The sequence below is a fragment of the Bos indicus x Bos taurus genome, chromosome 5, assembly GCF_003369695.1.
Source record: "Bos indicus x Bos taurus breed Angus x Brahman F1 hybrid chromosome 5, Bos_hybrid_MaternalHap_v2.0, whole genome shotgun sequence".
Lineage (NCBI taxonomy): Eukaryota > Metazoa > Chordata > Mammalia > Artiodactyla > Bovidae > Bos > Bos indicus x Bos taurus.
The window spans coordinates 35,858,737-35,875,408 of record NC_040080.1 but is presented as its reverse complement, the minus strand read 5'-3'; the positions used below and the strand labels follow the sequence as shown (position 1 = coordinate 35,875,408).

General features: G+C 40.4%; 1 protein-coding gene across 1 annotated transcript in view; it reads left to right on the top strand.

Moving 5' to 3' along the window:
* Positions 1-16,672, top strand: part of LMNTD1 (lamin tail domain containing 1) — a 487,571-nt gene that overhangs the window by 309,279 nt on the left and 161,620 nt on the right. The window contains exon 3 of the mRNA XM_027541571.1: positions 4,063-4,164. The gene's annotated coding sequence lies outside the window, so the exon portion shown is untranslated. The remainder of the gene's footprint in view (positions 1-4,062; positions 4,165-16,672) is intronic.

The following is a 16,672-nucleotide window of genomic DNA, read 5'->3' as shown; positions in this document are numbered from 1 at the left end:
TCACTTTTTGTCTCCGTGTCTTTGAGGAGCAAAGAGAAGGCCCTTGTGCCCAGAGAATAGAGAGCAGGGCTGTAGGGGCCGGCCTCTGCCAGGTGAATCTGGGATATCATAAGAGCCAGACCATGAGGATCTGGTGAGCTATATTGGGAACATTGGTCCTTATTCCAAGAGAAACCAGAAGCTCTTTATGGGTCTTAAAAGGGTGAACCAGTTCCTGATGTGATTTTTAAAGGCCAGGACAGTGCAAAGAATGGAACTGAGTGAAGCAGAAGCGGACCTGGGTGAGCAGTTAGAGGCGGAGGCCACAGGGCGAGAGGACAACAGCCTCTGCAGCTGCGGTGACAGTGAAGAGGGGTGTACTGTTAGGAGAGAAAATGGGCAGAACCTGGGGACTGTTTAGGTGGGGGTTCCTGAAGGAGAAGGCTAGCGTGATCCGGGGCTTTCTGCAAGGAGCAACAGAAGACATGGTAGTCATTGTGAGAGATGAGGAGGAAGCGCAGACTGGGAAGGGTAAGGATTCTCCTAAATGTCCACACCCATTTCTCCTGCCCCATCTGCCCGGCCAGTTCTAGCTGCCACTCCCCTTTCCAAATGGTCAGCTGCAGCCACAGAGATAACTCGGCCACTGACCACTATGCACACATATTCTCCAACCTCAGCTGCTCTGAGCTGAGGGCCAGCTGCTCTGGCTCTTCAGGAATATTGTATCAATTTCAAATTGAACCTTTTTCTGTTCCTCATATTAAGTTTTAAAAACATTTTTACTCTCTCCATATTTCTTTTCTTCACTTTATTGTAGTTTCAGTAATGCCATTAAAAACCCTTTAAAAATATAAATGTATTAAAGGAAAAGCATACACTAGCACAAATAGTATTCTCTTTTAACCTCCTAATTATACTATAAATAATATTATATACTATAAACATTATTATTAATACCTTTTGACCTCCTCATTCTATTCAGCTCCATGGCAACCACAAGATACATATTAGTTCCTGTTGAAAATAGGCTTTTCAAGAAACCCAAACTTGGCCTCCTGGGTCTCCTAGGTCCCAAGCTTCCTTACAATGTATCTTTCCCACCTGTCACTTGCCTTCCTATTTAAGTTCAACAGCTGTCAGTGTTTTTATTTATTTCTTAAATTTAATTTTTATTGGAGTATAGCTGCTTTGTTTGATTGTAATGTGTTAGTTTCTACTGCACAGCAAAGTGAACTAGCTTTATGTAACATATACCCCCCACCCTTTTTTTGGCTTTCCTTCCCATTAAGGTCACTATAGAGCCCTGAGTTAGGGTTTCCTGAAATATACAGCAGACACTCTTTCCATATTTCTGGTTCTTTCTTCCCTCCTCAGTTTTACCAAACTACCTTGGCTCTTAATTTACTTAAAAATATAGAAGCCAAAGGATGTGATTTTCCTCAAATTGTCTTATCCCCAGTTTAGAACTTCTCTGAACCTTCATTCATTCTCTTTTCTTTCTTGCCTCAGTGGAAGAAATCTCTCTCTCCCCTTTCCAAGCTTTTTTTCTCCCTCTGTGTCCCCATCCCACACTATTCCATTTTTCCTGGAGCATTATCTCATAGACTACCCCCATCTCATATCTCATGTTGAAGGAAATGGTGTTTTTCGTTTTTGTTTTGTTTTGAGCCCAGTATTTATACAGTCAATGTAGAAAACTTGAAGATATAGAAAGGAACAAAGATGAGTGCAAAAACCACCCACAATCTCATACAATGGAGAAAACCATATTTGATTTCTAATTTGTTTAAAAAAAAATTTCTCTTGCTACTGATTCTCTCCCCTCAGCCTGAAAATATGTTCAGTTCTTCTCTTGTTTCTCCTCTTGGTTTTCCTATTTCCATTAGTGATGTTATCTTTTTTATCTTATTATCATTTATCTAGGCAGGGTAGATAATAGGGAATCATCTTTGAGTCTTCAATTTCCTCAATTCAACATAAAATTCTACTGATAATATTATGTTGTTTACTTACTTGTGTTAGGTACACTGCTAAGTACATTAGCTGTGTTTTCCCGACTTTCACTGCACCACGTATTCCTGTTTTACATGTATGTAAGCAGAAACTTTGAGGTTCACAGCTAAGCAATGAAGTCAGAATTTGAAATCAAGCCTGTTTATTTCCAAAGTTTCTGCCATTTCAGTTTGTCCTCTCCTATCTTTTTCTACTACTTCTACTACTGTTGCTGTGCATGAGTGCTAAGTCGCTTCATTTGTGTCCAACTCTGTGCAACTCTATGGACTGTAGCCCGCCAGGCTCCTCTGTCCGTGGGATTCTCCAGGCAAGAATACTGGAGTGGGTTGCCATGCTCTCCTCCAGAGGAGCTTCTCAACCCAGGGATCGAACTCAAGTCTCCTGCGGCTTCTGCATTGGCAGGCGGGTACTTTACCATTAGCCTCACCTGGAAAGCTCTACTGTTGCTCTAGCTCACATTATCAGTTCCCAAATAGCCAAATCACCTCATTAACAACACTGCCCAATCTTCCTTCACACTCATCATTGGAGATTAGTAGAGGTCTGGTACATTGAATTGCCCTGGTCCCATCAATTTCGTTGTATCTTTACCAAGAAACAGTTGTATTTTATCAGCGAGCCAATCAATGCACTTGTACTGTTCATTATGTTACAGCATTTAATTACATATTATATAAACCAATGAAACCTTGAGTGTAAAATAGAATTGTTCCTGTGAAAACTAAGTTGAGATTCTTTGGAAAGACTTGGTGAGAGTGAGTGGCCTGAAAATATTATAATCCAAATCAGTATAGGAAAGGTGAACCAGACATGCTTGGGAAAAGTTTGTAAACATATCTTTAAGATTCTGCACTCAGATTGCATTTTGCTGCACTTTAAGGAAACAGAAGCTTGAGTGTGGTTCTTACAAGACAAATGATACAACTCTAATTAGCAGACACTCAGAGGAAGGGCCTTGGCATTCTATTCTATTATACAATTGCTGAATGTACTCATATATGTCTTAGGTTAAACTATAATATCTAAGATAAGTGTGTATAACGTTTTAAAATCCCCGGCCTGTTAAACCAAGTAAGTCAGTGTTAGTCATTCAGTTGTGTCTGACTCTTTGCAACCCCATGGACTGTAGACTGCCAGGCTCCTCTGTCCATGGAATTCTCCAGGCAAGAATACTGGAGTGGGTAGCCATTCCCTTCTCCCTGGTATCTTCTCGACCCAGGGATGGCCTGCGTCTCTTGTGTCTCCTGCATTGACAGGTAGGTTCTTTACCAGCTGAGCCATAGAGAAGCCCTTTAAAAGGTCATATCATGTTAAAAAGAATTATTCCCTTTAGGGCTTGTCATTTTACATAGTCCTTCCACTCAGGAATGATTCCCATTCTAAATGGAAAGCATGGCACAAATAAATCTATCACAAGAAAGAAACAGACTCATAGATATAGAGAACAGACTTGTGACTGCCAAAGGGGAGGGGGGAGGGAAAGTGATGGACTGGGAAGTTGGGGTTAGCAGATGTAAGCTATTATAAATAGGATGGATAAACATCAAGGCCCTACTGTATAGCACAAGAACTATATTCAGTATCCTGTGATAAACCATGATGGAATTAAAAAGCATATATATATGTCACCCTGGGGTGGGATGACTGCAAATTTATCCTAGGATAGTTCTCATCTTATTAAAACCTTTTAAAATGTGAGCCATTCTTAGAGAAGGAAATAGCAATCCACTCCAGTATTCTTGACTCGAGAGTCCCAGGAACAGAGGAGCCTGGCAGGTTACAGTACATGGAGTCACAAAGACCTGGACATGACTGAGCAACTAACGCTAACACACCTCCCATTTTCCTCAGGGTAAAGAAGAGAGTGGCCTTACCTGTGATTGGTCAATGGCTGCAGGTGACTCTCCATGCATCAGGAATGTCATTGTTTTCCTTACTCGCTACAGCCTGAAGATTTAACAGCAAGGCTGGTGCTTATATATAGAAGGAAGCTAATTACTTCATTTCATTCTTTTGTTGGAACATTTTCCTACCCACTTACCAATAATCTTCCCTTTCCTTTCACAGCTCCTCTCTGAAGAGACTAACAATAGTGCATTCATCAGAAGAGCTCCAGTTGGAGCCCAGGAAGAGACAACAGAAGGCTGGGACCAGGCGGGCTGGCTAGAGGTCAGTGTCCACCAGCTCCTGGGTAATTGGCTCCCAGTCTCTCCAAAGGCATTTCTTAACAGAGGCAAATAGAAACTTCCATTTAATTCCATGTGGTATAAAAATGTAATTGTTTCACCCATAAAGGCAGTCATGTTTCTATAACAATGGCTTCATTCAGGGCTTTCAAGAGTCATTACTACAAGTTCTTTTAGGGACTTAAAAGCAATTATTTTCTTGATCTGAAGCAAAAAAAAGAATCAGAACATAAGGCTCTCTTTTCCATTTTTATTTTCAATAAATAAGGAAAGGCATCACCTGAGTGCTTTAATCATGAGTATCTTTGAGATGACAGTGGATGTGGGGCACTAAATTCATCTCTGACCTAAAGTCATAGCACTTTAATCAGTTTTGATGCCCTTTCTTGGAGAAATTAACAGCTCAATAAGGACAACTCACGGAAAAGACAGGTAATAAACCAAGATGTTGGTCCTCTTATGTGCCATCTGGCAACTCTATTTATTTATTTGGCTGCATTGGGTCTTAGTTGTGGCACAGGGAATCTCAGTTGCATCACTCAGGACCTTTTGCTGTGGTGTACGGATTCTCTAGATGTGGCTTGTGGGCTCAGTTGCTCAGTGGCATATGGAATCTTAGTTCCCTGACCAGGAATTGAATCTGTGTCCCCTGCACTGGAAGGTGGGTTCTCAACCATTCGACCAAGGAAATCTCTGTCTGGCAACTCTTGATAATATAAAATGGCTGAAAATTTCAAGAAAAGCCTCATCCAATCTAAGAGGGATTCTGTTTATTGTTGTTTTTTTTTTAACATTTCAAGAATATATAATATATATATATATATTAAGAGCAGACTTGCCCGATCAGCAGGGCTAAAATCAATGGGTGCTCTGGCCAGCAAGCACTATGCCCTGACTCCCTCTAATTCATATATATGGGCTAGTGGAAACTCACTTTCAGAGTAAATAATAGAAAATTAACAAATAACCTAAATATTCAATAGTAATATACTAACTGAAAAATACACATAAAATCATTAAATGAAATTATTAAAGTAATGTTGTGTGTGTGTGTGTATATGTGTGCTAAGTTGCTTCAGTCTTGTCTGACTCTTTGCCACCCTATGGACTGTAGCCATGGTATATATGTATATAACTACATGAAAAAGCAGGTTAAAAATAAGTATAATATATAGCTCCATTTTTGAGAAATATATGTAAACATACAGAAATACAAACATATGCCATATATGCGTGTGCGCGTGTATACACACACAAATGCAGTCTATATATTATCTATTCAGGAAAAAAAAAATTGGAAGACTATACACTAAAATGTTGACTGTAGTTGTCTTCGTCTGATACGTTTATTTATTTACTTACTTTTGGCTGCACTGGATCTTCATTGCTGTGCACTGGCGCTCTCCAGTTGTGGTGAGCAGGCTTGTGGTGGCCTCTTTTGTTGCAGAGTGTTGGCTTTAGGGCATGCAGGCTTCAGTAGCTGAAGCTTGTGGGCTCCAGAGTGCAGGCTCAGAAGCTGTGGCACATGGGCCCAGTTGATTCATCCCATGTGGGATCTAGTTCCCTGACCAGGGATCAAACTCATGTCCCATGCATTTGCAGGTGGATTCCTAACCACTGGACAATCAGGAAAATCCCCATCTGAAAAGTTTTTGAGTAATTTGACTCTTTTCTTCTGCTGAAGAAAGTGTACTAATTTCTTTGTGTGTGTGTGTGTGTGTGTGTGTGTGTGTGTGTAGGAGAGAAAGAGATAGATTGTTATTTTTTATGTGATTTAAAAAGAGTTAAAACCCTAAATAATGGATTGGGGCTTAAAAATAATTAATAATAGTTACTTTAAAAGAGGTATTTGTGAACTAGAAACCTGAAATACATTGAAAACCACCTAGGCAAGTTAAAAATAAAATCTAAACATTCTGAGGACAAAATATTATTGACTCATTTGCCAGTTTTCCACCTGTAGTAACTATGGCTTTATAACAACATAGCCAAAATTAGGTGTTAAAGTGAGTCATCAGTTTAGAAAGGTAATTATAAAGTAATCCAACCTCACATGTTGATTGCATTCAACAATCCCATTCAGAAGAGCAATATTATATTCTCTTTACTCTAAGCCATTTGTTACTGAAAAAATAAATGAAAAGTGAAGAAAGCATTAGTCACTCAGTTGTGTCCGACTCTTTTCAAATGGACTTTAGCCACCAGGCTCTTCTGTCCATGGAATGCTCCAAGCAAGAATACTGGCAACTCTTGAAAATACAAAATGCAGTGGGTAGAAATTCCCTTTTCCAGGGTATCTTCCTGACCCAGGGATTGAACCTAGGTCTCCTGCATTTCCAGCAGATTCATTACCATTTGAGCTATCAAGGAAGCCCAAGCCATTCGTTACTACAACAGTCAAAAGATACAGTGTATAAAGGAGTTATACATTTTGGACTCTGCATTAGTTTATTAGAAAAATATGGGAAAAAGAGGTGGGTTTAGATATGATTTTCTTTCTCTGATTGCTCCCCTTGGAAGAATTATATTCTGGTTAATCCCCAAGGTAAGAGACTGAGGCTAATATTTATGAACACATGTTAGATTATCTATCAGGAATCATACTGGTACATTTAACATTCACAACAATCCTGTAAGATATAGGTGTTTGCCATTTAAGAGACCAAGGCTCAGAGAAATATCCTAATTTCATGGTCACACAGCCAGTAAGGTGGTGGTACCAAGATTCATATGTGGCCTTTCTGACCCCATAGACTCTGCTCTTTCCAATTAGGCCACAGTTCTAACATTCCATGGTGATAGATTGCATGGTTTTCCAATATTACTTGATCTCGCCTTTCCTATAAGACTATACATCCTGTCCCATTGCTTTTGGGTCTGGCCATGTGGCCTGCTTTGACCACTGGAATGTGAGCAGATAAGATGAACACTGCATGCTTTAAGAGGCAACGTGGGTTTCTGTCTACCTTGCTTGCTCTTTTCCCTCTGTCATATGAATGTCCCAAATAGAGAAGCTTCTTCAGTGTGGGTTCCAGAATGTGAAGGCACATGGAGCAGAGCCAAGCGGGTTCTAGCAGCTGCCAACACAGAGCTACCAAAATATGAGTGAGTGTGCCCTGGTTGTTTTCTGTTGCTGCAAACAAATTAACACAAACTTAGCACCTTAAAACCACAATGTATCATCTCCCAGTTTCTATAGGTCAGATGTGTGGGCATGGTGCTCCTGCATACCCTGCTGAGTATCTCACCAGGCTGAAATCAAGACGTCAGCTGCTATTCTCATTTAGGATTTGAAGTTCTTTTCAGAGCTCACTGGTTATTGGCAGAACGTATCTCCTTATGATCATAGGACTTAGTTTCTGTTTTCTTACTGGCTATGGGCCAGGGCTTGGCCTCAGTTCCTAAGGGCTCTTTTCAGGCCTTTTTGGTATGGCATCTTTCATCCTCAAGCCAGTAATGGCACATTGAATCTGCACCCTGGCAAGTCTCTGACCAGAAAACACTCTGCTTTTAATTGGTTCACATAATTAAGGGGATCAAACCAATCAATCCTAAAGGAAATCAATCCTGAATATATTGGAAGGACTGATGCTAAAGCTGAAGCTCCAATACTTTGGCCACCTGATGCGAAGAGCTGTCTCATTAGAAAAGACCCTGATGCTGGGGAAGACTGAAGGAAGAAGGAGAAGGGGATGACAGAGAACAAAATGGTTAGATGGCATCACTCACCCAATGGACATGATTTGAGCAAGCTCCGGGAGATGGTGAAGGACAGGGAAGGCTGGCACACTGCAGTCCATAGTGTCACAAAGAGTCAGACAGGACTGAGCAACTGAATAACAGCAACCACAGTTAGGTTAGGTCTGCCTTGATAATCTTATCTTCAAGTCAACTGATTCATAAAGAGGAGGTGCCGAGGAAGATAGCAGGACTTGAGCCTGTGCACTGCTGGCTCCATAAGGGGGTCCCCATGGCGCTCCTGGGGACCGTGGGCAGCGTGGGAAGGAGCTGGGCAGGAAGAGCCAGAGACAGGACAGGAGCAGGACAGGACAGGCAGGACAGGACCACAACGTGGGGGCTGGACCAAAGGGCAAGGAGCCCAGTAGGACCTGCAGAACCCCTTTGCCATGTAAGGTAACATCATCACAGGAGTAACACCATTCTTAGAATTGTGCTTACCACAAAGAGAAAACTGTGTTGAAAGCCACAGAAATTTTGAAAGATTGATTTTTACTGCTTCATAACTGACTAATGCAACTGGCTACCTGAAACTGTGTGTCTGTGCATGTAGAAAAGGACACAGATCTAAGGGGCAGCTCAATGAACTTTCACAAAATGAACACACCTCTACAACCACCACCCAGATCAAACAAATATACAAAAACAAGCAAATAGACAAAACCCAGAAAATGATTAACAACACAGGAGCCTGTTTTCATTTCCTAGATGCTAAAATTACCACAATCCTATCTTCTAACACCATAGATTATTTTTGCCTGCTTTTGAAATCGTACAAATGGTCCCTGGCTTCCTCCTCTCAATACTACATCTTTGACTCATTCCCTTTGTTGTATGCAGTTCTAGTTCCCTCCCTGTATTATATTTCATTACACGGATTTCCACAGTTTGTTTTTACATTCTTCAGTTGTTGACAGGCATTTGGTTAGTCTCCAGTTTTTAGTTGTTACCAATCTTGCTACCCAAGCTGTTTACGCTGAGATTCTTTCTCTCCCTGTCCCTCTTCCTGCCCCCCTCTCCCTTTTCCTTCCCTTCCTTCCTTTTTTTCTTTCTTTCCTTGCTTTTCTCTCTATCTCTTTCTTTCTTTCAGATGTCTTTATATCTTCCTTCTCCCCAAAAAGGAGGGAATCCAATTTCCTATTGTCAATACCTTTCAAAGTTATTGGCAATTTAAGAAACCCTCTCTGAAAAATTGTTTGGAAAACCACAGTGAATGGATTCAGACCAAAAATGTAGGGAACTGCAGGAGGGGTAAGGAATGAGGTTTCACACCCTTGGTTTATCTCAGGGCAGAAACTGCTTAGGGGAGACTAAGGTCATTTCAACCATCACTCTGAGCGGAGCCATGCAGTGTAGTGGGAAACAAGGTGGACCAAGGCACCATTAAGGGCTCCAAATCGGTTCCTTTTTCTAGCTGATAACCTCAGCAAGACTACCTCTCTGAGCTTCCTTTCCTCCATCTGTCATGAAGGCAGTGATAACCTTCCATTCAGATGTTTCCATTCCTTTCCATACTTATACCCCTTATTCAGAAAACAACACATTTTGCCCCAGCCCCATTGCACCATCTGTTTTCTGATCTTCTCTGCATTGCTTGTGTCCCAGGAAACCGGCCTCTGTAGACTGTATCACCTGGTTCTGTTACTGTTTTGCTCTGAACTGGGTTCAGCCAGTGGAAAGCACTTGCAAGGCATTGGAGGGAAAGAAGAGAAAGAGGTTGGGTGATTCTCTTGCACACACACTGCTCCCTCCCTGCCCCACTGCTGTTCTGGAGCGGCTGCGTCCCCTCAGGCCACAACACCTTTGTTCCTCTTCTACTTTTTTTTTTTTAATTACAAAATTGTTTTAAGATTTGCCATGTATTTTGTTTTTGATTACTTTTTATTGGACTATAGTTGATTTTGTGCAAACTCCAGGAGATGGTGAAGGACAGGGAAGCCTGGCGTGCTGCAGTCCATGGGGACACAAAGAGTCAGACACAACTGAGTGACTGAACAACAATAATTGATTTACAATGTGGTGTTAGTTTTTGCTGTGCAACAGAGTGAATCAGTCTTACATATACATATATCCACTCCTTTTAGATTCTTTTCCCATATAAGTCATTATAGAGTATTGAGTAGAGGTCCCTGTGCTATACAGTAGGTCCTTATTTTATATATAGTAGTCTGTATATGTCAATCCCAATCTCCCAATTCATTCAGTATTCCCCCCTCCCTTACTCCCTGCTAACCATAAAGTTGTTTTCCATGTCTGTGACTATTTCTGTTTTGTAAATAACGTTCTTTTGTACCATTTTTTTTTAGATTCCACATGTAAGTGATACTGTATATTTATCTTTCTCTGTCTGACTTACTTCCCTAACAATCTCTAGGCCCATCCATATTGCTGCAAATGGAATGATTGCATTCTTTTTTATGTCCGAGTAATATTCTGCAGGCTGCGATTCATGGGGTTGCAAAGAGTTGGACACGACTGAGTGACTGAACTGAACTGAACTGAACTGAATATTCCGTTGTATGCTAAGTCGATTCAGTCATGTCTGTCTCTGTGTGACTGCCAGGATCTTCTGTCTGTGGGATTCTCCAGGCAAGAATACTGGAGTGGGTTGCCATTGCCCCCCTCCAGGGGATCTTCTGGACCCAAGGATCGAACCCGCATCTCTTATGTCTCCTGCATTGTCATGTGGGTTCTTTACCACTAGCTGTTGCTGCTGCTGCTAAGTCGCTTCAGTCATGTCCGACTCTTCTCGACCCCATGGACTACAGCCTACCAGGCTCCTCCATCCATGGGATTTTTCCAGGCAAGAGTACTGGAGTGGGGTGCAATTGCCTTCTCTGTTACCACTAGCACCACCTGGGAAATCCAGCTCACTTCAGTTGCTCAGTTGTGTCCCACGCTTTACGACACCATGGACTGCAGCACACCAGGCTTCTCTGTCCATCAACAACCCCCAGAGCTTACTCAAACTCAAGTCCATCGAGTTGGTGATCCATCCAACCATCTCATCCTCTATCGTCCCCTTCTCCTCCCATCTTCAGTCTTTCCCAGCATCAGGGTCTTTTCAAATGAGTCAGTTCTTTACATCAGGTGGCCAAAAGATTGGAGCTTCAGCTTCAGCATCAGTCCTTCCAATGAATATTCAGGATTGATTTCCTTTAGGATGAACTGGTTGGATCTCCTTGCAATCCAAGGGACTGTCAAGAGTCTTCTCCAACACCACAGTTCAAAAACACCAATTCTTCAGTGCTCAGCTTTCTTTATAGTCCAATTCTCACATCTGTACGTGACTACTAGAAAATCCATAGCTTTGACTAGATGGACCTTTGTTAATATTCCATTATATGGATATATGTAATTTGGGTTTCCCTGGTGGCTCAGACAGTAAAGTATCAGCCCTCAATGTGGGAGACGGGGGTTCAATCCCTAGATCGAGAAGATCCCCTGGAGAAGGGAATGGCAACCCACTCCAGTATTCTTGCCTGGAGATTTCCATGGACAGAGGAACCTGATTGGTTATAGTCCATGGAGTCATGAAAAATCAGACATGACTGAGCAACTAACACACACACACATATCATATATAATATATATATATATCTTCTTTATATAAAGATATGCCATATCTTCTTATCCTTCTGTTGATGGATATTTGGGTTGCTTCCATGGCCTGGTTATTATAAACAGTGCTGCAGTGAACACTGGGGTGCATGTATCTTTTTGAATTATGATTTTCTCCAGATATATGCCCAGGAGTGGAATTGCTCCTTCTTCTACTTTAAAGATGATTGTGATTTCTCATTCATTGGTGTTCCACCATCCTTTGCTTCTTAACCCAGTCGTTATCTCTGTAAACAGTCCCTTTATTATACTGTTAGGCTTAAGCCCTTTGAAGTGGATACTTGCAGTGTTCCTGATACTGGAGGAGGGAGCCCTATCATATTGTCAAACATGATGGGGAACTAGAAATAGTATCAAAAGCTGGAAGCCAAAGAAAACCAGGGATCTAAAGAACCAGAGAGGTGAGATAGAGGAATGATGAATCATAGAGTCATATGAGCAGTTTCTGCAGTGTCTCTTAAGTTCTTTACCTGCATGGCATTTAACTTCTGTGAGTTAATATAACTACTTAATCTAGAGGTGAGGAAACTAGGCCTTAGAGTGGTTAAGTAATTTCTTGACATCATTCTTTCATAACTGACAGAGCTAAGATTTGAATCCATGACATTTTACCTCCCAAACCTCTGCTCTTAAACAAAACAGAAATTTACTCTCTATTGCAGAAACAAGAGCTGTGGTTGACTGCTAGCTTTACATACTTTCGAGACTTAGTATGCAGCATAACTGTGTCTTGAAGACACAGAAATGGGACAGATAATTTGAAGATACTTAGCAAGTTTATACAGGTGTTAATGAGTACAGAGTTGGAAGGTCACGATGCGAGCAGCTGGCATCTCTTCTCCGTCACTTCCTGGTTCCCAAGCTTTGACAGCTCCTTATTGACCCCAAAACGAAATCCAGCCTCCTTTGCTTGCGCTTTAGAGTTCTCTGCAATCAGATTGCATCTCTCTTTGGGGATGACCTCCTGCCCACCACATACTCAACTTGCTGTGATCAAACTGACTTACTGTTTGTGGTTCATGTGTTTCTTCATCAGGTTGCCTTTTCTCTATTTCTTTTATTTGAAATTCTTTTCAGCCTTTTTGTCCCACTTAAAAACTACTTCCTCTAGACAGATATTTTCTTATCACCTCCCTCCTCTGAACATTGACAGCTTTGTTTATGCTATTTTCTTTGCACATATATGCTACTTGGACTTCTAGTTGTCTACATTCATCTCTCTTAGACATGAGGAGCTCGGAGGGTGAGGAACGCTAAGATGAGGAAAACAGAACCCCTACCCACAAGGTGGTAAGAACACAAAGAACTATAAATACCAATGCCTCTGTGTATTTGGGGATTTTACTTTAGGCCACTGATAAGGATATGTAAGAGTTAATGTTCATATATAGTTGAGGGAATCAGGGAAGGTTTCTTGGATAAAAAGACATTTGGTATGTACCGGGAACTCTGGTTGGGCTATGTGCCATCATAAATTGGGGAGAACCTCCTGGGAGACACAAAGTGTTGCTTTCATTGTTTATCCCAGTATCTCTGATGATTAATGAACCTAGTAACAATGTCTATCATGTACTGAGTGCTTAATAGATACCAGACCTTGTGTTACATGCTCTTTGTACATTATTTCATCTAATTCCTATGAGAGCATCCCCATTTCACAGATGTGAAAAACCAAGGCTGAAAGAGATTTGGTAATTTGTCCCAAGTGGCCCAGTTAGTAAGAGGCAGAACTAAATCTTATACCTGTATCTAACTGATTAGAAAAGTCCAAAAGATGAAATATGAGGCCACATTGCCTTTCTTGTTACAACTTGATATGATATATAATCCTTATTTATGCATCTACCACCACCATCAAAGAGAAAATTCAAATCCTCAAAGAACCATATGAAGCCAACATAATCCTCACATAATATTTATAAACTGACAGATTTTAAGCAATCTAATTATTTACAATGTGTCCCTGAGGTTCTGTTTTTTTTTTTTGAGAGTTCTACATTTTAAAAAATAATATTTCAAAACAATGTTCCATTTATCTTTTTTAGATTGATGCATTAAAATTACACCTCTTTAATCTGAGGTACCTAATTAATTCCAAAATGTCTTTGGTTTTCTCTTGAAGTATTTTCTAAAAATAAAATATGGACCCACAGTAATTATGTTAGTCACCATTCAAATCATGGTCTCTATTTAAATTCAAAACTGTATCTAGTAAGTTTAAAAAAAAACTTGGTCTTTGATATTTTTATCAGGATGAAAAATGTCACAGTGCCTTCCAAATCTACGAATGAAATTAAATTTGGAGTTAGGAAACTGCCATGCATTATAGGATATGGGTAAAGTTATCAAAATCAGTGAGAGTGCATTTTCCAGATGCTCAAGCAATGAGCATTAGCATTGGAGTTTCCTGGGAGCAAGTTATAAACTAGTAGTACAAGCTGAGAAAGAAATCTCAGTATTTTTTTCTTAATTCATAAAACCCTTTTTCCCTGCTGTTATGAAATGTTTCTGTGCTGTGTGGGAACAGTAATGAATTTTCATATTAACAAAATAGGATTGCACATCAAGATGTTGACAAGTATGTGACTCAAAGTCTTCAACCCCAGGATGAATTAAAGGGCAGCCTCCATATTGCACTCTGTTAGAAATGGAGCACCGAGGTCAGTGAGCTTAAGGACAGATTGCTAGCAAAATCTGCTAAAGAAGTGAGAGAGAAGGAGCCTTCCAGGGGTACATTATTTTCTAACAATAGGCAGAAGAATGGCAGATGTTCAGAGGTGTGGCTCCACCAAATAGAGTGCTCTTTCTCAGGCCTCTTGTTGGATGCCTTGCACTGGTGCAGAGAAGCAGCTTTGGAGAACTACAGGAAATGTTAAAGCTTTAGTAGAGACTCCAGTGCTAAAGATTTGGGGAAAGAAGTCAGGTCTGAAAGACATAGAGTTTGGAATTGTTGGGGTTTTGGTTCCGTTTAGTAAAACTAATTGTCACCAGAAACAAAAGGACAGTGGAAAATGGAATCGGTGCAATTTTATTGATTCATTGTTGTATGCATGCATCAACATATGAACTTTTGGGCAATTAACAAACAGTATGGGCTTCTCTGGTAGCTCAGTTGGTAAAGAATCCATCTGCAATGAAGGAGACCCTGATTAGATTTATGGGTGGGGAAGGGATAGGCTACCCACTCCAGTATTCTTGGGCTTCCCTGATGGCTCAGCTGGTAAAGAATCTGCCAGGAGTACAGGACACCTGGGTTGGGAAGATCCCCTGTAGAAGGGAAAGGCTACCCACTCCAGTATTCTGGCCTGGAGAATTCCATGGACTGTATAGGCCATGGGGTCACAAAGAGTCAGACACAACTGAGCAACTTTCACTTTGCAGATCACATATTCTTGTTAAGATATGTAGAGGGCTGAAAACATCTCCCAGAATGATCACAATTGTCTATTGTTATGCTTGGCAGGAATTGGACTATAATATGGGTAAAAATTTGATTTGTTTAAAGTATTTTACACTCCCTAGAAAATACCTCCAGCATCATGAACATCAGTAGGCTGATAAATATAATGTATCTTACGGAACAAGGCTCAGGTTGACCAACCATCCTGGTTTGTCTGGGACTGGGGAGTTTCCCCAGGACATATGGCTTTCAGTGCCTCTGAACCCACCACTAGCCTGGGGTAGTACCAGGCATGCACGGATGGTTGGTCAACTAACAATAAAATCAAATGTTTCACTTTCTGTTTCATATGCTAAATTGACATGAAATTTAAAAGTGCTAAGAACGACAACAACGATGACAAAAACCAGCTCTTTTATTTTTAAGCCACTGACTTCTATTTCTTTTTAAGAATTTTTATTTATTTATTTTGGCTGCAATGGGTCTTAGCTGCCCTGCAGAGGATCCTTTGCTGAGGTGTGGAGGCTTCTTTCTTAATGGTGGCGCATGGGCTCAGTAGTTGCAGCTGACAGGCTTAGTTGCCCCACAGCATATGGTATCTTAGCTCCCTGACCAGGGATTGAACCCTCATCCCCTGAATTGGAAGGTGGATTCTTAACCACTGGGCCACCAAGGAAGTCCCTATTTCATTTATTATTATTTTATTGATTTGTTGGAAAACTGAATTTTTTTTTAGAAATAAAGCAATGCAATAAAATGTTACCTTCTATTATAAACTGAAGATTTTTTAAAATAGCTTATAAGGAATGATTCAATCATTTCATTACATTAAAGCATATCAAAGCTTTTGCTGTATATATAGAACAAATAAATAAGCCAAGTCAAAAAGCAGGCAATGAAATGAATCCTGAAAACTAATACAGTGAAAGAGAAGACGTAGCTGTATGAGAGCCAGCTGTTGCATTGGCGATGTTCGGTATTCTGATGGGAGTTCTGTACGCGGATGTGTTGAAGGACTGAAAGAAGCTGAGAAGCAGCGTCTTATTGGAGATACAGCAGACAGCTGCGTCTTGGGATGAGAGGAAGTGATGGGAGGAGCTGAGCCGCTCTGTGCCGCCTCCGTGTACTTGGGCCTCCTTGACAGAGGACAAACTGCAGTTGAAGCGGGAAGAAGAGCAGGACAGAATGTGAAAATGCATACCAACACCTGAAGATCATCCTTTTTTGTGTGCTTCAGAGCAGGGCTTCAGGCATTTCTGATTATTGCATTAGGATTTAATAATAGCTGAGTGGTTTTAAAAATACATTTTAGAAAGAACATTGCACATGTTTGTGAGTCATTCTAATTTAAAATATAAGGTGTTCTATTTTTCTTCCTTGCTTTTATATTGTGTTAATTGTACCTAAATGTACCTCATTTAACTTTTGTCAAATGAGTGAAGCTGGATACAAAGCAAGATGGCAATCAAGGTTTAGGTTTTTTGAAAGGGAATATTTTATATAAACCAAGAAGAAATAAGTAAATTAAATTTACTAAATATTATTAGTATAAGCTATTTCCAGGTTGGAAAATAACAAATTTTAACTTTATTTTGTGTTATTTCCCATTCTCCAAAATGAATGCATATTATTTTCAGAGTAGAACTAATAGTCTTTCAATAAATATTCTTTTTCAAGAAAAATGAAACATTTTGATTACTTTCATATTTATTAGAGAAAGTGATAAAGTGAG